This window comes from Balaenoptera physalus (assembly GCF_965194825.1).
Source record: "Balaenoptera physalus genome assembly, chromosome: 1".
NCBI classification, from domain to species: domain Eukaryota; kingdom Metazoa; phylum Chordata; class Mammalia; order Artiodactyla; family Balaenopteridae; genus Balaenoptera; species Balaenoptera physalus.
This window is the reverse complement of record NC_138882.1, coordinates 139,028,772-139,053,114: the sequence shown is the minus strand read 5'-3', so window position 1 is coordinate 139,053,114 and position 24,343 is coordinate 139,028,772. Positions and strand designations below refer to the sequence as shown.

The 24,343-nt window shown below is 38.4% G+C and overlaps 1 long non-coding RNA gene across 1 annotated transcript; it reads right to left on the bottom strand.

Moving 5' to 3' along the window:
• Positions 1-1,191: 1,191 nt before the first annotated feature.
• On the bottom strand, positions 1,192-19,646 carry LOC309641537. Its single transcript, XR_014252676.1, has 2 exons — positions 15,766-19,646; positions 1,192-15,436 (listed from the first exon to the last, which is right to left on the bottom strand). It is a non-coding gene; the product is annotated as an uncharacterized lncRNA (long non-coding RNA).
• Between the last annotated feature and the right edge of the window lie 4,697 nt (positions 19,647-24,343).

The following is a 24,343-nucleotide window of genomic DNA, read 5'->3' as shown; positions in this document are numbered from 1 at the left end:
GTAATCTGATCAATTGTTAAATTTTCTTTCCTTCCAATTTATCACCCCGTCTTGTGAGGGCTGATCAGATTCAAGTTGGAAAGAACTGTGGTTTGAACCCCAAACGGGTGGAGACGGTGTCTTTGCTGAATATCCTGGATTGCTTAGACAGGCCAAGCAGTCTGCTGCTAGGAGAGCTCTAATTTTGCCATTTTCTCTCAATTTTTTTCTGAGTCTAATTCACAGACCATTGGGTAAACCTGAAAAGTTTCTTTGTTCCTAGTGATCAGTTCTAATTCTTTTATTAAATTTGTTTTTCAATTGCAGAAATAACTTGGACAAGTCATTTCGCCCCTCTAACCTTCATTTCTTTCATTAGAAAATCAAAGAGTCTGGAACGATTGCACGTAGATGACCAGAAGGTGTGTTATATTCCTGGAGAATGTATGCAAAAATCTTTTAGAGTTTCAGACAACCCACACTCATCCTGCCTAGAAAATTTTACCTTATGAAAGAAAGATGTGGTTTTCAATTTCTGGCAATATGGTCAACTAGTTACTTTAAAGGGCCTTCCAGATAAAATATAATTAGATGATGAATTACACAAACACAGTAAACTAATGTTAAAGCATTGTAGCACTTATTAGAGTGAAGGGAAATTTATGAGGGTCTAAGAATTAAATAAACAGTAATAGTAACAGTAAGCAAGAAGAGAGAGAGCAGAGGAGGGAGCTGTAAGATGAGATGGCCTGGAAGAAAATGTTCACATCCTTGCAATCAACATGCCCAACATAGGCTCTTGGTAGTCTCATAGATTTCATTCAATAAAATATAATCCACAATTTCTTTAAAAACCTACAAAACATACAGGGAATAATTGAGAGGCAGCAGAAACAATAAAGACTTAGACCTTCCAAAGACTGCAGATATTGTAATGATATGATGAAAATGTGAAATAACCATGTGCAAAAGGTTCAAAGAAATCAGAGAGAAAATAAAAAATAAGGAACAAAAACCAGAATATTAAAAAAGATAAGGCAGGTTTTAGAACTAAATAAGATTTGTAGATTTCAAATACACACACAGATCTCAGCGGTTGAGTGAAACAGAAAGTTAAACAGACTTGAAGAGACAATGAGCTGGAAAATATAATTTGAAGGAATTACCTATAATGCAGCCCACAGAGATAAAGAGGTGGTATATATGAATAAAAGACCAAGAGACACAGATCATGAAAAGCAAATTCTAACATAACTAACCAGAGTCTCAGAAGTAAAAATTGGTGTGCAAGTGGGAGGGGGCCTTGAAGAATAGCCATTGAGAGGGTGGGCCCTGGAGCCACAAGGCCAGAATTCACAAGCTGGCGCCCCCATTTCTCAGCTTTGTGATTAGAGGCAAGTAACATAAGCTCATTGTGACTATTAAATAGGGATAATAAGAGTCTCTAAGGTGTTCTAAGCATTAAATTAGTTATTACATGTAAAACACATAGAATATTGCTTTACACAAAAATGTTTTAAAAAATCTTGCCCAGGAATTCAGTATTTTTTTTCCAGCCAAAGACATGAAGATGTTGTATCTCTATTTGTTCCTCTGATTCTCATTATAAGTTTTGCTTTATAACACTTGGTTATAACCACCTGAGGGCTCCCTTTTGAATTGATGACCAAGATCAAGCTAATTCATTTCTAGCTGAATCTATAACAAATAAAAGAAAATTAAAACATTTTAAACAGAGCAAACAGGTGTTTAGTAATGGAAGCTATAGCACTTTAGCAGTGCATTAGAAAAGTGGTAATGTCTGTTATAAAGACCGACAGAACAACTTAAGAAATGAAGTATGTCCCTACAAGTAGGAGCTCACAGTCTTTTACTAGTATCAAAAGAAAAAGAAAAAAAATTAAGGTGTACAATGTCCTGTGTTTTTATCTGGAAGGAAAATTATATAGGTAGGAACAAGCTTACCCTTTGGGGAGAAAAGTTTAGTCAAATACCACAGTTTTTATCCAAGAAACTCTTTTGCTTCAATCTGTAGCAAATAGAGGTTTCCCTCAAAGATTGTGTATTGTTTCTAGGGCTGTTGTAACAAATACCACATGTTGAGTGGCTTAAGCAAGAGAAATTTATTTTCTCACCATCCTGGAAGCTAGAGTTATAGAACAAGTTGTCAGCAGGTTTGGTTTCTTCAAGACCTCCCTCCATGGCCTCAGATGGCCTACAGATGGCTGTCTTCTCCATGTCTTTACAAGGTCGTCCTTCTGTGTAGTATGTGTCTAAATCTCCTCTTAGAAGGACACCAGTCATATTGGATTAGGACCTACCCTAATGAGCTCATTTTAACTTAATTAGCTCTTCAAAGACTCTATCTCCAAATGCAGTCACATGGAAATACTGGAAGTTAGAAATTCAACACATGAATTTTGGTTGGACACAATTGCCCATACCAGTTGGTGCCATACATCTAAATAAATAACTTGACTGGGCAAAACTCGTTACATCTGACTAAAAGATGAAGCTTATTTGAACACCCACCTTGTTCTCATCAGGAAACTGAACACAATGGACTACTCAAAAAAGAACAACCAGTCCTTAGATTTAGGAGATGATCAGCCACGAGGAAGAATTTGCTCACAAATTCTCTACCCTGACTCTTGGAATCTCCTGGATTCCTTGCTTCAAAGCCAGGTCTTATGTTTTCAATGGATACAGTTCCTGGAGGACCCTGGAAGCACCATGAAATAATGCTTCCCTACAGTTTCTTATCAAGGGAGGGTGGCTAGAGAGTCAACAGATAGAGGTGCTTCGCTTGATATCTTAACATCCAATTCTTTAACAAAGCCTCATACATTGCATTTGTATGTGTGTGTGTGTATGTGTGTGTTCTTCCTTTTTCTTATTGGTACAAAATATACATAACATAAAATTTACCATTTTGACCATTTTAAGTGTACATACAATTGAGAGGTATTAAGTATATTAACACTTTTGTGCACCATTACCACCAACCATCTCTAGAAATTTGTGAGTTAAGTTTTACTTGGGGCAAAATGAGGACTATAGCCTGGGAAATACCCTCTCAGATAGCTTTGAGGAACTTCTCTGAAGGTGTGGGTGCAGTCAGTATATATGTGATTTTGGTGAAAGGGGATACATGCAATCAAGCACACATTTCTTGCAGAAGGTTATACTGCTCGTCAAGAGGAGCAGATGTCTCTGTTAATGATTTCAGTGCTTTTCTAGATGTGAGAAGATGCAAGAATTTGGACTCATAAAATCTTCTCTGGAAAATATCTAACTATCTGAAGGCCTGTCCTGCCAGAGCACAGAGTGCCTCATTCCTGATCTCCACCCCGAACTCACTTCGGGGTGAGTTGAAGGTCAACGACTACAGTAGCTAGTGACTTAATCCTTGTAGAGGCAGATGGCAAGTGCCAATTTTTAGTTGACATCATCATCCCAAAATGAAACTTGATTCTCATTAAACAATAGTTCTCCATTCTTCCCTCCCTGCTCCCAGCCCCTGATAACCACTATTCTACTTTCTGTCTCTGTAAATTTAGTCAGATTCTGGGTACCTCTTACAAGTGGAATTACATCACATTTGCTCTTTTGTGCTTATTTAACTTAAAGTTTTTAAGGTTCATGAATGTTGTAGCATATATTAGAATTTCATTGCTTTGCAAGGCTGAATAATATTCTATGGTATGTGTATACCACATTTTACTTATCCATTCATCCATCAGTGGACATTTGGGCTTGCGGCCTAGTAAGAAATATATTTAGTCTTTGTCCCTGGTTCCTGGCACAGAGCTCCTAAAGCTCTTGGAATTTCCTGAGAGACAGGAGTGTTTTATGTCATTCACTTTTGAGCACACTTAAATTTATGCTAATGAAATGACTTAGGGTGGGGCCCCTAGATAGCCTCTGGATGGGGCTGGTCACCAAAAAGAAAAAGTGATTAGAGGTTTGGAACTTTCAGCCTCACCCACTGCCCACTGGTAAAGGGGGAAGGAGGTTAAAACTCGATAAAACCTCTTAACCAACTTGGAAGAGGGCCCTCACCAGAACCTGAGCATACTGGTCCCCTGATCTTGGACTTCCAGCCTCCGGAACTGTGAGAAATAAATTTTTGTTGTTTATGAGCCACCCAGCCTATGGTAATTTGTTATAACCTCTCGAACAGACGAAGACAGGTTCCTTATCTGTAGAATGGAGATATAATCGTAGTTGCCTCAGAGGGTTGTGAGGATTAGATGGCTTACCTGTATAGCATCAATTCTAAGAGCACTTTTTTTTCATGTTTTAACATCTTAAAATCAAGATGTGCTGACAATGCGTGGGGCTTGCACTCGCTCATGTCCACGCTGTGGTCCTGATGAAATTGTTATCAGCTGCTCCTGGGCTAAGACCGCTGTTGAGGTGGGGAGACAGGACCATTGCAGTCACTCCAGGTGTCAGGTCACAAGCCATCTCAGGACGATTTTAGGAGCAACGTGCCTCCTGACTGCTGGAAAATGCTCCTCTAGTAAGATCCCGGAAGCTCCAGTGTCAAAACTGGAAAATGGGTGTCAGGGGCTGGGAAGAAAATCCTGGAACAGGAATTCTGAAGTGGGGACCCTCAAAAGTTACTAAGAAGAGACAGTCTCCAAAGATAAATGAGTTTTAGAAAGACATTAAATAATTTATTTCACTTGGATTTTCCTGTTTAATGTGTGAACAATTGTGATCTCTGATTTAAAAAATCCATTAAGTGCCATCTTTGATTAGTATAAAATAAAATTCAGAATGCAAGAAAGCATTGTTCATATTCAATTAGCAGCATATTTTCCCCTAGTGGTGCATAAAATAGTAATCTATCTTACAAATGATGCATCCTAGTATCAATGAAGTGTAGGGGAATCTTTTAGAAGAGTGCCTATTTCTAAGTAAAAGAAGTCAGTCTGTAAAGCTATATGCTGTATGATTCCAACTTTATGACATTCTGAAAGAGGCAAAACTCTGGAGACAGTAAAAACATCAGTGGCTGCCAGGGTTTAGGCAGAGGGAGGGATAAATAGGTGAAGCACAGAAGACTTTTAGAGCAGTGAAACTACTCTGTATGGTACCATAATCCATTATACATTTGACCCAAACCATAGGAAGTGCAACACTAAGAGTGAACTCTAATGTGAAGTATGAACTTTGGTTCAATTTAGTTGAACATTTACAGACAATGTAGCTTCATCAGTTATAATAAATGGACCCTCTGGTGGGGTATGTTGATAATAGGGAAGGCATACCCATGTTGTAAGGGGTAGTCTCTGTACCTTTTGCTTGATTTTGCTGTGAACCTAAAACTGTTCTAAAAAATAAAATCTATTAAAGAAAAAAAAAAAAGCTGAGGTCTTGGAATACACTGTAGATTTCTAAGAACATTTTTCTAGTTATTTTTTTCCACTCCATTGTCTCATTCATCCCCCATCACACACGCAAAAAAATAAGTAAGCACAAACACTGAGGAGATGTTAAAATACCTCCGAGTTGAGAAGAGAGAGTTCTAAGAAATTCAGAAGAGAACCTGGTGAGGGGCTTTGAAAAGTGGCACTGATCCCTGTCCCTCCTTCAATGTCAAAGTGGTGGATGTAAGGGATGGTAATGCACTCAGAGAAATGTGAGGGTGTTAGACTAGTGAAGCCCTATGCTCGGCTTCCCACCTGTACTAGGAGGGGGGAGCAGCTGGGGAGTTTTCCACATCATCATGATTATGGGAGTAGAGTGGAGATGCAGTGTGAAGATCCCAGGCCAATGGGCCAGAGGTGGACTCTTGAGCTCCTTCACTCAGTGAGAGCAGCAAAATAGTTCTGGTGTAGCCAAGAGGATGTGGATGTGACACTGAAAGATGGAGGAGCTGGGGGTACCCGGGAGCTAGGACAATTCCTCCATCATGTCATTGTCAGGAGGCTCTGAGGGCCGCCAGAAACCTAGGTGCCCTGTCAGAGGAAAAACGATTGAGGAAAAAGTGTGCAGGGACAATACTTTCCTTAAGTCATCTAAAAAAGCCTAAGATGTCAAAGTTTACTCTGAATTGGCAACATGTGTCCCATTACTGATGGAGCAAGGGCTTAAGGAAGAAACTAGGTTTAGTTCTAAGGGAAACAAATTTTATTTCCTATACATATCTAAGCATATGGCTTGAAAATTCTTACCTGTTATATGCATATATCCTTAGAAAAGTCATTAATTTGGAGGAATGGTGGCTGGGGAGCAGTGTTATCTAAGACTATAATGTAAAGGAAATTTTCTTCAACTATCGAGAAGTTTCCCTGATCTTGCAGTCATTTTCTTAGCGGAATCTAGACAGAAGTTTTATCATAAAAGAATAACATTAGCTCCCTTTTGGATGTTTGCTTCCAAAGAGATTCAAGTTTAAATTATTTTAATTCGGTGGTGCATCCATTTTTATTGTGTTCTTTGGGGGATGGGGGACACCAGCCAGTTCTATCTGCCATGGATGCATTAACATACTGAGGAAATACTCAGGGAAGCTTGTTTCCCTTAAAAAAAGAAAAAGTCTGAACTCCTTCCAATTATATAGAAATTCTGGCAGAAGACTGAGGGGCACCAAGGACACGCAGATAAATAGATCTGAGAAAGTTTTATGGGATAATCTCTAAAAAGAAATGGCTCAAATGCTGTATGTGAAGGAAGAGGTAAATGCCAGATTGTGTGGTGAACACATGAGGGCTGCAAAAGAAGTGTGGAAGTTGATCCTTGAAATTCATGAGCAACTCTAGACCTGCCCAGGAAGTGATGGATGGCTATGTCAACAAGAAAATGTTTCATTCTACAATAAAGAGTTGTCATATGCAAAACGTAAATGTGCAATAAGTTACGGATTTCTTGATTTCAGATTCTTTGCCATTGGCGCACACAAAGCTTCATTAAGAGGTCTGTGACAAGGGTGAGATGATGCTTAGATGTCTCACCTTCTATCTTTGCCTGGACTAGTTCTAAGCTTTCCTTCTTGTTAAATAGTAATATCACATATCCCAGAATGGAGAATCAAGAGAGACTGGGGCAGCCACAGACATTCAGGAGCAGCACATCTTTCCTGTCTTATGTCCTTTGCTTCAGTACACAAGTCAACTCAGGAGGTGGCCAGTGGTGGGTGATGCTGGGACTTCCTTCAGTTGCACCAGCACAAAGACGTGGTGTATTTTTTCTTCTTTAATTTTAAATCTTGTTCTCATTTGAATTACATACATTATTAGTTTAAGCAATATATTTAAATTAAAAATCATGTTTCAGACTCTATTTTTCTATCTTGTGGTCTTCACCAGTTTTCCTAATAATGTCCTTCTCTGTTCTAGGATTCAGTTCAAGATCCAATCATGCATTGCATGTAGTTATCCTGCCTGTATAATCTCCTCCAATCTTCATGACAAGAAATTTTAATATCTAAAATTTTTGATATCTAAGCTTTTTAATCTACATAAATTAAAAACAAGAGGTTAAAGAAGCCCAGAAGTTAAGGATAGCTATTACATATGTCAAGGATGATTGAGAAACAATGGCGATTGAGATCCTTAATCTAAAGAAACTAATGAATTTACATTAAATAGTTTGTTTATAATGCACAGTCCTGTGAATTTTAACAAACACATATAGTCGTGCAACCACCACAATCACAATATAGAACAGTTTCATCATCCACAAAAATTTCTTTATTCTCTACTTTGTAGTCACTCAGTCCCTTAAAACAGCCAGCCAAACTCTTCCTGAAAACACTCAGCCCATGGCCACTTTATTGCATAAAGTTGCTCATATATTCCCTTAGTATCTTTTAATATCTGTAGAATATGTAAAGGTGTCACTATTCTCATTTGTGACTTTCCCCTTTCTGATCAGACTGGCTAGAGATTAATTGATTTTTACTGATTTCAAAGAACCAGCTTTGATTTCTCTCATTATTTTGCTTTATATTTTGTTGGTTTTTGTAGGGATCTTTAGTATTTCCTTCTTTTGTTTGTTTTGGATTTAAAATATTCTTCCATTTTCTTAAAGTGGAAGCTTATCTTATTGATTAGAGACCTTTCTTCTTGTCTAATATAAACATCTTATAGTAGCAATTTCCTTTCAAATACTGCTTTAGCTATATTACACAAATTTTAATATATTGTGTTTTAATTTTCATTCATTTAAAAATATTTTCTGATTTCCATCGTGTTTTGCTCTTTGAACCATGGGATACTTAGAACTGTGTTGTTTCATTTCCAAGTTTTTCAGGGTCTTCTAGGTATTTTTCTGTTGACAATCAGTCCTATTTCTATAAGATAACATGTTTTGTACAATTTCAATTCATTAAATTCATTGAAGTTTTTTTATGGAAACATTTTGCAGAAAATTAGTCTATTGTGTACTTCTACCTGCACTTGAAAATAATGTGTACTCTGCTGTTGTTGGAAGGAGTATTCTGCTAATGTTAATTAGATCAGGTTTATTGATAGTGTTGTTCATATCTTCTCTATACTTACTGATATTAAAAATCCATTTGTTTATCAGTTACTGAGAGAGAAGGATTGAAGTTTCCACCTATAATGTAGATTTGTCAATTTTTTCTTCATTCTACTAGTTTTTGCTTCAGATAATTTGAAGCCCCATTGTTAAGTTCATACACATTTAGGATCGTTACATCTTCCTGATAAATTGACCCCTTTAGCATTATGCAATGTCCCTCATTTTTCCTGGTAATATTTCTTGTTCTAAAGTCTACTTGGTCTGATATTTACCCTTTTTAGCTTTCTTTTGATCAGTGTTTTTATGGCAAGTCTTTTTTCCATTCTTTTACTTTTAACCCGTATTTAAAATGGGTTTCTTATAGAGAGCATATAGTTGAGTTGCTTGTTTATCCAGTCTGATAATTTCTTTTAGTTGTTGTTTAAACAATTTATGTTTGATGTAACAATTAATATATTTTTTTAGTTAAAACCTACCATTTTAATAGTTGTTTTCTACTTGTTCCATCTATATCTAGCTCTTTTTTTCCCCACTCGCTATGGATTGAGTATATTTACTTTCAATCTTATTTTCACTTTTGGTCTATTATTCACACATCTTTTAAAAACATTTTACTTTAAGTGGTTGTTCCAAGGTTCACAATGTTCACCATTAATGAAGCATGGTTTTCCTAAACTAGTATTACACTACTTCAAGTGTTATGTAATAACCTCATAGTACATGCTCCCTAGTCCTCCCACTTATACTTGGTTCTGTCACTGTCATACATTTTACTTTTACATGTGCCATAATACATCATTATTAATTTTACTTTAGATAGTCAATTATCTTTTAGAGTGATTAAAAAGAAAATATCTACATTTATTTTCACCATTCCCAGAGATCTTCATTCTTTGCGTACATCAACTTTTCTCTCTGGTAGCACATTCCTTTGCTTGAAGAGCTGTCTTTAACATTTCTTGCAGTGCAGTTCTGCTAAGAAGAATTTTCTTGGCTTTTATTTTTCTGAAAAAGTCTTTATTTCTCCCTCAGTTTCTAAATGTCTTTTCACTGCGTATAGGATTATAGGTTTACAGATTTTGTTTTAGCACTCTGATAATACCACTCTGTGGTTCCCAGCTTGCATAGTTTTTGATGAGGAGTCTGCTGTAATTTGGTTGGTTGGTTGGTTTCTCTATATATGTCTTATTTTCCCTGAATACCTTTACAATTTACTCTTAAACTTTCATTGCCAGTAGTCTGAATATAATGTCTCTTGGTGGGGGGAAGGTGTGCATGTGTTTGGTATTTTTGTACTTAGGGTTTTCTGAGATTCTTGGATTTGTGGTTTGATATATTTCATTATTTGGGAAAATTATTGGATGTCATCTCTTCAAATATTTTTTTCCGTGTCATTCTCTCTTCTCCTTCTGGAGTTCCAATTATACGTATATGAGATGATTGATCTTATTCCATAGTTTCTGAATTCTCTGTTCTGTTTTCTGTTTTTACTTTGTGATTTAGTTTGGGTAATTTCTTCAGTTTATTGATTCTTTCCTCAGCCGTATTGATTGCCCTGATGTATCCATTAGGTTGTTCTTTATCTCTGCTACCTGTATCCTTTATTTCAAGCATTTCTGTTTGGAATACTATTTCAGTAGTCAGTTCTCTGGGTTGATAGTCCCCATATGTTCATGCACGTTGTGCATCTTTTCTCCTAGAGTATTCAATATATTAATCATTGTTGATTTAAATTCCTGGCTGATGGTCCCAATACCTGGGTAATCACTGGGTATGATCCTGTTGATTGTTTTGTCTCTTGACAGTGGTTATTTTTATCTTTTTATTGCATGCTGGATATAGTACCTAGAACAGTAGAGAGTGTAATAAATATCAATATTATTTATGCTTGCAAATAGGAATAATGCCTTCTGTTGGGGTTTGAGTCAACGTGATCAGAAATTCAGTTGGTTTCAACTTTGTTGTTGCTTTAGTGTCTCACCAGTTTCATTCTCCTAGTATTACATTGTGCTTAAGGTGGGGGCTGGTTTGCCAGATGGTTTTGTCAATGTTCCTGCTCTACTCTTAGCTTTACACCTTCCCTGTGCACCTGCATATCAGAGAAGTTGTCTCTCCTATATTCTTGCCTTTCACCCAGCAGTAGACTACTATTACTTGATACTTGGTGGTTGCTAGCACAGTAGTGGTAGTGGGATGTGGGAAGTATTCTCTGTTGCCCTGCTTCTGCCTCATTCTTAGGCAGGCTCTATATCCAAGGGTCTCAGAGTTTAAACTTGGTGGTCTTGCCCTTCCCCCAGAATAGGAGACCTCAAATTATCTGAGCCAGGTCCAGTTCCCTGCCCGTTCTCTAGTCATAGAGGTTTTTTTCTTTTCCCCTTCCCTCAGCTGAAATGCGTCTTCACCTGTACTCTGGGGACAAAAGTATTTGCTGCCCTTCCACTAACAACCTAAGTATTTGTTCCTTAGGGGAGAAGTGTCTGGGCAGGATTTTTTGCTTTTCTCATAGCAGTGGTTTCTCCCCTGTCCAGGCTTTCCTAAGAAAACTTAGAATTTTGTTGGATTATCTGGAATCTTCTATTGTTAAAAGCAACATTCTTTTCAGCTTTCTATATCCTAGATGGAGACTAGAAGCCTCCAGATGTATTATTTTTGGTTGTTCTTTTGTTTATTTGTTTACAAATTTGATGCATGATCACTATAAAAAGTTTAAGCCATGGTGAAAGTTACTTTAAAAAAATTAAGTTACCTGGAAATCATTTCACACAAATACAACTCCTGCAAGATTTATTTTTCTTGGTTCAATTCTAAGCTTTGGAGGAAATGGCTACGAATGCAAACAAAGGTAAAATAACTCTGGACCTCAGGGTGAGGTGCTAATGAAACACTGGTTAAGGATCTGTACATGGAAAGGTAACACCTAATTGTGGACAGGTTTTAACCTAATGGTATAGAATGAGTGTTCAACAGTGAACCATGTAGAAATGATCAAAGTATCAGTACTAGAGCACATAGATTTCCCATTTCTCTCTATCTAAAAGTATCTGAGAGCAGAACTCTTCCACTGTTGTATCTCCAGCATCTGGAACAGTGCCTAGCACATAATGGTCATGCCCTAATAATTTTTTTCTATGAATAAATTAATGAATGAGAAAGCCCCATGTTTTTTACACAATTAGTGCTGAAGCCTGAGGAAGGAGATGCTGGGCTTTCTGTTGCTTATTAGGGTTATGAAAGTTTCAGTCACTAACTGAAAAGATGAAAGAGGTATACCAAATTACATCTTAGGCTGGTAAACAGATAGTGTAAGTTATGCTTCTTTACTGAGATTCATGCTGTTTTGTAAACTGCATTTTCAACCATTATTAGTTTTGGACAAATCTCTACTACAAAGAAGCAAGTAAGAAAAATAAATTTAGAAAATTGGTGGTGGGATATAAAATAAAATAAGAAAACACAAGGAAAGAGCAATTCACCAACAAGTATAATTAAATACATTCTATTTGTCTAGTTCTATCATAGGCACTGTGGAGTATAAGTACAAAAAAGTATTGAATGAGTCTCATCAGTTAGCTTCAAGAGAGCTGGGCAGAAGTTGATAGAGAAAAAAAAATCAAGGGAAAAAAAAAAAACCAGATCTGCACAGACCTGTGTCATATTGATAAGAAATTCAAAAAGTCAAAAAGAATTAGACAAAGAAGTTAAACAAAGCAACTGAGACCCATCATAGAAGGCTCCGACCCATAATAATTTATTGATCATTTTAACCCACTGAAGAATGTCTAAAAAATATTGAATTAAAAAATTAATTATCTTTTCTCTGGCTAACCTATCTCTGGGTATCTAAAATATTCTCCAACAATAAGTTTTGTTTTAGTCTAAATTGCTTTTCACAGTGAAAAAAATATATTGAAAAAAGGAAAGTCAGTTTCTATGCTGCCCACCTTATTCTACTGTCATGGTCAGACTATGTTGCCTTGGCAACTTCAGAAAATAAAACGTGCTGCTGTATCTACCTGTGATGTCATAGCAGGTGGCATTGTCTTGGCAGCAGAATAAAATGGTTGCTCTTTAGTTAGCTATTTTCTGTTTGGACTGTCTCAGCATCATTACTCATAAGAAGGAATCCCACACTGTCTGTTCTGAATGTGGTACTCTTTCAAGTACAATCTCCAGAGTCCTTCGTCTTTCTTCCTTCTTGTCAGCCAATCAACATAGGACTGGAATATATGGGGTTCCTGGGTTCCTATAGTTGATACTGTTTGTTGTTTATACAGTATCCATTTCCTCCTTCCTAATTTTGTTTAGATAACCATCCTTCACCACTCCTTGACAGTCATATGTATCTCAGGAATAGCTGAAGTTATCTGCACTCCAAAAAATGGATCCTAACAACTAAGCCAATTAGAGTAATCCCATCCCCTAGCTAGTGATTTATTCAGGGACCCAGATTTAAGCTAATCAGTGCACAGGCATCCCCCAGGGGCTGTATTGGTGCAGGATTGAGCACATGTCCAATTTGGCTCAATCAGATTACAAAGAAGGACTTCCATTGTATGGTTGGAGGAAAGAATCTCTTTCACTGGTTAGATAAGAACAAGGAATAATTTTTGCTACAATTACAGTGAGCAGGCATGTTGAGAGCATGAGGGATGAGAGCCTGACCCAAAGCTGACACCTGGTTGAAGGGCAGAGCAAAGAGCAAAGTGATACAGTCAGAGCTCTTGATTGTGCCTTGTAGACTGTCCCACCTCTGGACTTCGTGTTACACGATACAATGCATTCTGTTACTGTTTAAACCAGTTTAGAGTTATAGTTTCTTACAACCAAGAGCAACCTAACTGATATGGTTCCAGTATCCAATAACAAATATGTAATCTTAGACAGACCCCTTCATGTCTTTGGACCTCAGCTCTTCCATTGAACAATTAAGGGATTGGATAGTAATCTTCTAAATTGTCCTGATTTCCTAAACTTCCATGTCTAAAAGGCAAAATACAGTTATAGGCACCACAAAGTTTCCAAAACAGTATAAGACGTCAGGTGGGCAATGAAGGCCCAAAGTTTAGGGCAAAAGACTCTGCAAAGTATGTTGCATTTTAAGAACAAAGGGTCTCCAGAAGTTTGCCTGAAGGGCTTTGTGGGAGGCACCAAAACTGACCAAACTCTAGTTGTTATAAGACGAACCAGGAAGGGAGAAGGTAGTGAACGCTTTAGAAAGTGCAGAGTTCACAAAGAGGGGCCGTTCCCTTCCTCACGATCACCTGTGAAGGAGGGGTGGCTGGTGGCTTCACTTCCTCCTTAGGGGGCTCTGGGAGAATAGCTCATACAGATTAGGGGTGCCTGCAAGAGGAGACCTGAATTTATTCCCTAGTCAGAAACTTGCTTGGCTAGTGGCTTATTAATCTGACCCTTTATCACTCTGAACAGGGGAAGAGAGAACTAGAAAACAGCAGAGCTGAAAAAGGAGCATAGTGAAGCAGCATGTCCTGAGTTTACCTGAGATTCCTGAGGACGGCACCAAGAATGATATTAGCTTGGGCTGCCGGCCGAATCAGGTAGCCCAAGCAGGATGGAGCACATTTTAGGGGGGTTGGGGGTATGAGTAAATTGGACATAGACTGAGGTTCCCAAACCATGGAGTTGTGCAGACAAAGGATGCCCTGCAGCCTCGAGTGAGGATTTGAATACCTGGTGTATCTCATGCAAGGTCTGCCCTCCCTATTACAGGGGCATGGTCAATGCTTTTGGAAGGCAGGTAGGAATGAAAGAAGTCAGTTGGTTAGTTCTTTTTGTGCATTACTTATCAAGTCCCCTGAATAACTACACACCCCTAAATGTTTTTTGAGAAGAGAATAATAAACACTCATTTTCAAGTTCTGACCATTCCTTCTCCCACTTCAAGTTTTGCTACCTTTTTTATATACACCTGGAACTCTTGGCATACTGGTCCCACTTGCTACTCCTGAAATACAGCATGTCCTTTGTCACACACTTGGATATGAGCCCCATATGTCTTCTCTCTTGGTCCATCTGGCAAACCCTTCCTCCTCTATCAAGAAGGGACCTTGAAGGTTTTCTTGACCAACTCGTACATGATTTGGGTCTTCCAGGACATCCTGTGCATCTCTTTTCATTAGTCTTTATTTATTTCCTGACTCATGTATATTTGAAGTCTCTAATGTAATCCAAATTTGGTATTTTTCTAACCTTGGATTAGTACAATTTACTTTTCTCTTTATTAGTTTCCAGTGAACACTTTTCCACTTTTTCTTCCTACTTCTCTGCCATCATAAAATTTTTTTGGAATTCAAATTGCATTTTCCAAGGTGCTAATCTTTCTAGAAAAATATTGACAGAGTTGGCCATATAGTAAAATCCTGTTATTTTTATAGATGGGAAGGTTTTAAATATTATCTAATCAACATTCTTGTTTCCATGATAAGGAATATGAGGTCATCAGAGTTGAAACGACTTCTCCAATAGAGCTACTTTATAGAAAATCCAAATCACAAATCCTGAAATCCCAAGAGGCAGTAAAGTGTCATGGGATTTTTTTCCCCCCAATACTGAAGGCAAAGTCAAACAGACCATCTTAACTTGAGCTCACTCATGATTCCATAATGGAAATACTAAACATACCAAACATCTCCTGAGCAAACTTACATTGATTTCAGAACCTCTGGTCACAGATTTGAATGTAAGGTACTCCCAGTCAATAAGTGACATGTTAAGGCAGGACCATAATATGTACAAGAAAAGATAGAAAAGCACAGAAAAAGTTACCTAGCAAAAAATATTATATACTCACTGCACCATTCTCAGAATTTGGGATTCTTAAAACTGGAAGGAACCCTACAAGTTACTCAGGGGTGCTTTCTATGTGTTAAGCATTTCAATAGACCATTGACACATAATGTCTTATTCATTCATTACAAAACAAACATGTGGAGGAAAGTGTTACCTCTATTTTTTTTTTTTTTTTTCTTCATTCATTCTTTTTTTTTTTTTTTTAATTTATTTTATTATGGCTGTGTTGGGCCTTCGTTTCTGTGTGAGGGCTTTCTCTAGTTGCGGCAAGTGGGGGCCACTCTTCATCGCGGTGCGCAGGCCTCTCACTATTGTGGCCTCTCTTGTTGGGAGCACAGGCTCCAGACGCGCAGGCTCAGTAGTTGTGGCTCACGGGCCCAGTTGCTCCGCGGCATGTGGGATCTTCCCAGACCAGGGCTCGAACCCGTGTCCCCTGCATTGGCAGGCAGACTCTCAACCACTGCGCCACCAGGGAAGCCCTACCTCTATTTTTAAAATGACAGAACTCAGGTTCAGATAAAGTAAATTCCTTATTTATATTTATAGCCAAGAAGTTATGGAGGTGATATACACACTCAGGTGTGCCCAAATCCAAGACCTTAACTTTTTGTTCCTAAATCAGATTTACTTCCTCTAATCACAGATTACAGGGAGTGGAGTCCCCAGCTTCACCTGGAATATCACAGCCTGGGGTGGATTCTGTTTTAAGAGACAGTTCTTTCTATATTTGAATACATCTGGGATTTTTCCCCTAATTTTATACCCCTAAATTTGTCTACTAGAAACTTGCATGAGTCTTTATGCATCCTTTTGGAGTAAACCTAAACAAGCCAATTCTCTGTAACTCGATTTTTCCCAAGCTCCTGCCATCTTCACCAACCCCAAGTCTTCATATCTTCAGGGAAAACATCCAGTATGATCTCAACTATTATTTGTAAAACTTTCTTCCTAGGCTCCTTCCTGAGTGGCACTTCTTGTACCTTACATTTTATAACTGTCAGTGTCACTGTTGACGTCCAGCACCCAGAACAGGACACAACACTCCATTTGTAGTCTGTTCTCAACTTCATATTAAATTTCAGTGAATGCAGTCTAAGTCTGTTAGCTTTTTCATCAAGATTCCAGCACACTAAAGATATTTTTCTGAGCACCATTCTACAAGGCTTAAGAGCACTCAGAAAGTCTCAAAAACTAAGCCAACAACATTTAAGATTCATCCCATTAGAAGACTATTAACATGCAGTGAAATGCAGCTGAATTGGATCTCAAAGTCCCAACATTAAAGACTTTTCAGGAAATCGCAAGCTTCTCAGCCCTGGGTTACTTTGGTTCAATCAGTTATAGAGCTGAGTTCTATTTGGTGGGACTTTTGCCAGCATCTGTGCTGAGATGTGCACAGGTCTTCCTCTGATACCATTTCTATGAACACTCCAGTTAGTGAAACCAGGCCATGAGAGTAATAGAACCACAAATTCCAGACTGGGTCATATGCTAAGAAATTTAGTTTATTCCTTTGACTTCACTTTTCACAAATGTGCTTTTATTTTGATGGGTTCCCAGAGCACCTGTTGGACCCTCCTATCCCACACAGGGGAGAGTCAGCAACTATGTAGAGAATCATGTTTCTCTGTGTTCTTCTCAATAGTCAAGAGTAGCTGGGAAATTTTCAGCCAACACTGAATAACACAGATCTCTTACATTGTTAGTGCAGAAGCAATGTGTTATAAGAAGAAAAATACATCTTTTGGATATCACAGCTAATAAACATGGACTGTTTATATGTTTGTGATAGATAAAAGAGCCAGCTAGATTGTAAACAACATCAGAACACTTCTGTCTTTATGATCATCTTGCATGCATGGTAGATAATGCTGTACACATTTTCATGAATAACTAACTGAACCAACAGGATCAAACCTACAAATGGTTGACATTGGCTTGAATCATGAGGTTTGTGTGTTTCCTGGTGGGGTCTCTAGATCCTCTCTCAATGAGATGGTCTTTAGATTTTTGCTGCCATTGCTTATTAGCAACTCCCATAACAAAAGCCCTAGACAAAGTCAGATTCTTCAGTTTATCTTCCTTCATAATTTAGTTGGATGAATTGGGTGAACGGAGCTCTTCCACATATACAATTTTAATCTTCTATCTTGGGAGAGATAATATGATCAAAAAGAATATTTTAGGTCAGGTCCACCTGGTCTGGACACAGATTTTCCAAGCTAATATAGTGGGTTTTATAATATAAGTAGATTTAGGAGGAGGTCAGATGTTTCTTAACAGTATCCTTCCAGGATAATTATTTTGTAAGAAGCAGGGTCAAAAGTTATGTTAATAGGACAAACGCATTAGCCTCATAACTCATAAGAGATGTAAGTTATCTTAGAAGAAAATAATATTTACTTAGGTGAAGAGTGCTTGCTTGTAGGTGATTTGTGATGTAATCAGATCTTGTTGATATAGAGAGTAATCTGAAAGCAGAGAACCCACAGTCTTCCTCACTCATAGAATGAGAAATGCATCCCTTTCCATTTGTGAGATATCAAATCCTGGGCTATGGAAATCCTTTTGTATCTAGGCAAAGATGTTAGCTAAGATAAAGGACTGGGACCTTATTCTCATGCACAGATCTTCACATGCACACACACACACACACACACACACTCACTTGCTACCATGTAGTAGAGTAAAGAACATCACAGGGGTGTAAACGGTGTGGGCAGGGGGAACCTGTTACACCAGAGCCATGATAGCACTTACCACATGGTGTAATTGTATTATTGGGCTAATGTTTGTCTCTACACACTGAGCTCCTTTGCTCTCCTCTCTCTGTGTCTCCAGTTCCTAGCCTGCTGCCTGGCACGTAGTAATTACTCTATTAAAATGAATGAAAGTTAAATACATAAATGAAAAGCTTCATTTCTTCGTAAATATTAAACCCATAGTTTTCTAGGTTTCAACCAAAAGAAGAATCTTTCAGTGGTGATGGGCAGCTGGTGAATCAACCCATGTCTGTCCCAGAGATTCATCTTTTCCTTTGGGGTCAGTCACTGATTGTCCCTGACATCTCCATCCTGACCCACACCCCCTTCACACTCTTATCCAAGCAGGGACACTGGGCCTCTCTCTTCATATCTCTTATCCCAGATGACACAGGACTAGAACACTCAAATGAAATTTTATTATAGACTTAGGGATAATAAAAGGGAAATAGAGTACCAGGAACCTCAATGGTCTAGTTTAAAGAAATTTTTTTGAAATTTTGAATGGTGGAGAAATAAATTATCTGGTAGATTACAATGAAATTTTTAAAAATCTTAAATAAGTTAACATCTGTTCCTTAATAAAACATTAAAACAGGTTTGTAATATACTATAATCATGGGATGTTCCAGAACCTAGGACATCATGTAGTCCAAGTTTTTGTATTTTCGGAGAATCCAAAAATATGGAAAGAATTGTCCAATATAACAGAGGACTAGTGGAAGAGATAGAACTGAAATTCAGTCCCCTTGACACCCAGTCCAGTACCTTGGTTGCCCAGCGTAATGTTTATTACCAACCTCCTGACTCTTAAGGTCCCCATAGGCCCTAATTATAGAAATCTAAAACTGTTTATGAATCAAATTAATTCTACTCGTGGTATTTTATTAAAATACAGTTTATCGTTTTAATTTTGTATTATTTTGCAACTGGAGACGTAACTAATGCATTAGAGAAATCTTGATAGTTGCTGTTAACTGATAATGTGTTTGTAACATAGAAAGACAGGAGGAGAAAGAATAGTTGCTTGTTTAGAAAAAAGGTAGAGTTGGGAGATAATTGCAACATCCCTTCCAATTTGTCAGATGGAGTTTTATGCATAATCATACATTTAGAAGATGGTCACATAATAAATGGATGAACTGAATTGTTCTGGGCCAAGGGTTTGATGAAGAAGTCTTCATGGCAGGATTAAGATGATGACACAAAAAGAATGTTGAGTAAATTTGCCTGGGAGAAGCAAGTGGATTGGGCAGAAAGATGGAGATAAAGAAAGTGAGGAAGTTAATTTACCCAGAATGTCAGCTTAGAAGATTTTCAATTCTTTCGGGTAGCCAACTGTCCCTATTAGTTTATCCACCTGGAATAAGAATGCACCATCTGACAAGGCTGTATCTCCAGGTGCACTGCAATCAACAATAGCCGTTTTGCTAAGTTCTTGGATAAACAATTGCTACTGAGCAAGTTCAATCATTGCACTAGAAGAAAGAAATGAAAATAATGATGTGGGCAGAAAGCCTCTGCCAAAGAAGTCTTTGGGCTAAACTATGGAAAGTGGATTAGACCTCAAGACATGATGGAACCTTCACAAAAAAGATGGCAGGCATGGTCTTTAGGATGGGATGAGGGAAAATTAAGTTGTCTACAGAGCCTGGAGAAGGCTCTAATGGGCATTTTTAAGGACTGAGCAAGCTCAGATGCCATTCTGACTGGCATGAGAATCAAAGGGTTTCCATCAGTGGGGTGGAGTAGGTCACTGGGAGTTGCCTTAGGAAAGGGAAACACTCCAAATCTGAGTTACGTATTGGGCCTAGCCAGTAGGCTGTTACTGGAAATAACTACAGGGCTAGGCAGAGAAACCAAGGCAAAGGTGCAGGCCTATGGACTGGGATAGCCACAAGAGTGTTGGAGGGAAAAAACATGGCAGATACCAGGGCACACAGGGTTTATTCAGCACACTGTGGCTGAGTTTATGGCACCAAAGGCCACCTACCTTTGGTGCGCTGGATAAGAGCAGTGACCTGGGGGTTAAAAGCATTTGCTTCTAAATCCTGGCTTTGCTCTTTACCAGCTATGGGACTTTATGGCATAAATTAATAAACCTCTTTGAACCTCAGTTTCCCCATTTGTAAAATGAGATAATGCCTAACTCATGGGCTTTATCAAGAAGGTTAATGGAAATACTATTTTAGTTCATAGTTCAGTGTGTGGCATGTAGTAAATATTCAGGACATGGTCAATATTATTATTTAAATTATTTTTTTACAGACAGGAGCAAAGATTGCTAATATGACTCTGGCCCTAGTCAGGACTGACTTAGGAACTAGATGAGTTTGCCTAACAATCATGTCATAAGTTCTAGATGAGCAAGTCAAGGAAACTGAGGAATTTAGAGGTGCAATCTGTGTCTCAGCCATCAAGGGGACCATCTTTGAATGCATCTCTTTTGTTAATTCCTTCTTAAATTTTGTTGCCAAAAATGGAATACAGAAATTTCATGTCCCAGTCTCTGCAAAGTTGTATTGTTTTAAGGGTCAAACAAGGTCCAAAGCTAGCATTTCAATTCAAGGTTCTATTGGATCTGCTTTACTCTGTAGAGATGAGCCATTTAAACCATTGGAACATGGGTATACCGGTATTGCTGAATACTCTAAAAAAAACTTGTATGAGAATTTATTTTGTTAAGTAGTTAATCAGTTTCCCTGTAATCTTGTTCAGACTATCAATCGACACAGCAAAACCTTACTTCAAATAATGGAGAAAATATACTGCAGACCAATTTGTAATGCCCATACCATTACAAATTTATGGGCACTAAATAAATGAGACGTTAATGTGTTTGAGAATATCAGGGTTTTTCAATGTAAGTCAAAGTTAACCTCACAGTTACTAAGGATTTCTACCTCCCCGATAGGTGTGAACATAGATGCACAGTGTAAACTTAATAATCATGATAGGAAAAGTCATTTTTAGCTTAATTTGGCAAAGAAGGAAAAAACCCCATAGGCCAGGGGTATGCTCCAAACCCTTTCTGAAATGCATAAAGTTGTAGAGCTTTAGCTCTGCCAAAGACAAGTCCAGGATAAGGAATTCATTTATCCATCCATCAACAAAACGTTGAATTGAGTGTCTATGGCACTGGGGAAGCAAGTGAATACAAGAGACAAAGTGCCTGCCCTCACAGAGCTTACATTCTAGTGCACGGAGACTGACAATAAACAAATAAAAAACGCAAATATATAATATAATTCAGGTAGAGATAAAAAAGTTAAGGTAAATGCAGCAGAGTAGGGTTGGAAGACTAATGGGAGAAGATGTTTTTATAGATAGCATGTCAGGGGCAGGCTCTCTATGGACGTGACAGGTGAACAGCGGCCAGAAAAAAGTGAGAAAGTGAACCTAGCAGAAGCCAGGCTGGGCAGGGTCCTCTAAGCAATTCCATTGATCTCTGTCCTGCCAGTCCCAGAGGTTTCATCCTTGCCAGCAATGCCACTTGGAGGTGCAGGCACATGACTCATGTTTTCTCCAAAGATGTTCAGCAAGAGAAACACTCCTATTCTGCCATGTACTCTGCCACCTTTGTTACCACCCAATTTTCACCTCTTTCTACTGCCATCAGTATTATAGTACTAGTGGCCTGTCCCTAAGGATTTAGCAGCTCAACTTTTTAAGTACCACAGATGGGTAAGTGTCTGCGAAAAGAAATTATATATGTATACATATATATATATATATATATATATATATAAGGACAAACCCTTTTACTTGTTCCTATTATATATATATATACAGGAATGAGTTTAGGTAGTTTGAAGAATCTTCTATATCAGAGGATTTTTTTTTTTTTTTTTTTTTTAATTTTTTTTTTTTTTAACTTTTTTTGGGTTTATTTATTTATTTATTTATGGCTGTGTTGGGTCTTCATTTCTGTGCGAGGGCTTTCTTTAATTGCGGCAAGTGGGGCCACTCTTCATTGCGGTGCGCGGGCCTCTCATTATCGCGGCCTCTCTTGTTGCGGAGCACAGGCTCCAGACACGCAGGCTCAGTAATTGTGGCTCACGGGCCTAGTTGCTCCGCGGCATGTGGGATCTTCCCAGACCAGGGCTCGAACCCGTGTCCCCTGCATTGGCAGGCAGATTCTCAACCACTGCGCCACCAGGGAAGCCCTATATCAGAGGATTTTAAAGTTGTTTTGGTAGCAGAAGCCCTTTTCTCAGACAACATCTTATGTAAAACAGATGATATACTATACAACACAGAAAGAAGAACTGCTCTGGATGAGACGAGGCAGAGGTCTCAGAGATGTGATTGCCTGGCGAATGCTTGGGCCTTCCTCAAAGCCCTCAGAGCAAAGAGGAAGGTGATTAAATTCACAGAGGGTGGTTGTTTGTGCTTTTTTAAAAGATATTCAACATTTAATCTTTGAGTTTCTGGTCAGTGCAAGGCACTGCCCTATAAATTGAGGGCAAGATTAAAGAGTGGAGAAGGGATAAAAAGAAATCATGTATTGATGACAGTTTTGAAGAGATAAGTAGTGAGGTATAACGGTTAAAAGCATGAGGTTTGAGCCATATCGTTTCAGAGCTTAGATCTTTCACTTTTTAACAGTGTGGTCTTCGGTAAGTTTATCAACCTTATTATGCCTCAGTGTTCTCAGATGTGAAAGAAAACAAGTGAAGGACTTGGCCCTTCATCAAATTATTACTGGTCCCTGCTAGGCAGTTATCTCCAAATATTATGGATAAATCACACCCCTTCTCAAGAAAAGCTTTACTAGATTGAACAATAAGAATATAACACAGTAAGGATGCTGTATTAGAATCAAGAATCAAGACAGAATGTTCTGGTGCCCAGTGAATGATTCTATATTGGACTTGTTCTGCAGTTATTCCTGGACCGTGGTTACCTCCTATCTATAGGAAGGTATCCAGATAAAAGACTTGGACCTTTAACATGTTAGATGAGATCAAGGCCCTCTGCCCCTGGCCTTGGAAATTCAAAAGTTCCTTTGCAAGGCTTCGTTTTTAAAATAAGTTTCTGGAAAGCAAAGATAGTCTATTCAAAGCCCAGGGCCCCTTGTCCCAGGTCTGCCTTCCACAGTTACCAGGCTGGTGGAGGGACCAGTAGAGAGTATTCACATGGTTGGTCTGGTATTTTTGACAATATCACTCACGTATCAGATGCACTCCATTCAGTCATGCAGAAACTCTTTTTCCTTTGGTATTAGAAATAAGCCAGTTCCTTGATAGCAGGTATGAAGTCTGCCCATATAGCTGCTGATAGAGAAAGGGAAAGGATTTACGTGCCTCTGGGTACCTGTGGGAACACAGTGTGTGAGCCTGTGTGTGTGTGTGTACGGAGCCGGGTAAAGATAACAGATGAGTGCTGAAGGGAGCCTCTTTGGTTAGTATGCTTATCTCATAACAATGAGAGTATTAAATAAAAGTATTCATATGAAGTAGTTACACAGTGCTTTGCATATAGTAAACATTCAGGACAGAGTGGCTGCTACTCTAAACAGTAACCATAAAGCATGCTTGTGCTGGTCAGGAAGGATATGAGAGCAAGTAACAGAACCTCAGTTTGAACCACCTTAAAAAAAGGGGAGTTTTTTTTTTTTTGGTTTTACATCTTTATTGGAGTATAATTGCTTTACAATGTTGTGTTAGTTTCTGCTGTACAACAAAGTGAATCAGCTATATGTATACATATATCTCCATATCCCCTCCCTCTTGAGCCTCCCTCCCACCCTCCCTATCCCACCCCTCTAGGTGGTCACAAAGCACCAAGCTGATCTCCCTGTGCTATGCAGCTGCTTCCCACTAGCTATCTATTTTACATTTGGTAGTGTATATATTTCAATGCTACTCTCTCAGTTCGTCCTAGTTTTCCCTATCCCCACTGTGTCCTCAAGTCTGTTCTCTACGTCTGTGTGTTAATTCCCATCCGGCCCCTAGGTTCATCAGTACCATATTTTTAGATTCCATATATATGCATTAGCATACGGTGTTTGTTTTTCTCTTTCTGACTTACTTCACTTGGTATGACAGTCTCTAGGTCCATCCACCTCACTACAAATAACTTAATTTTGTTCCTTTTTAGGGCTGAGTAATATTCCATTGTATATATGTATCACATCTTCTTTATCCATTCATCTGTCGATGGACATTTGGGTTGCTTCCATGTCCTGGCTATTGTAAATAGTGCTGCAATGAACATTGGGGTGCATGTATCTTTTTGAATTATGGTTTTCTCAGGGTATATGCCCAGTAATGGGATTGCTGGGTCATATGGTAGTT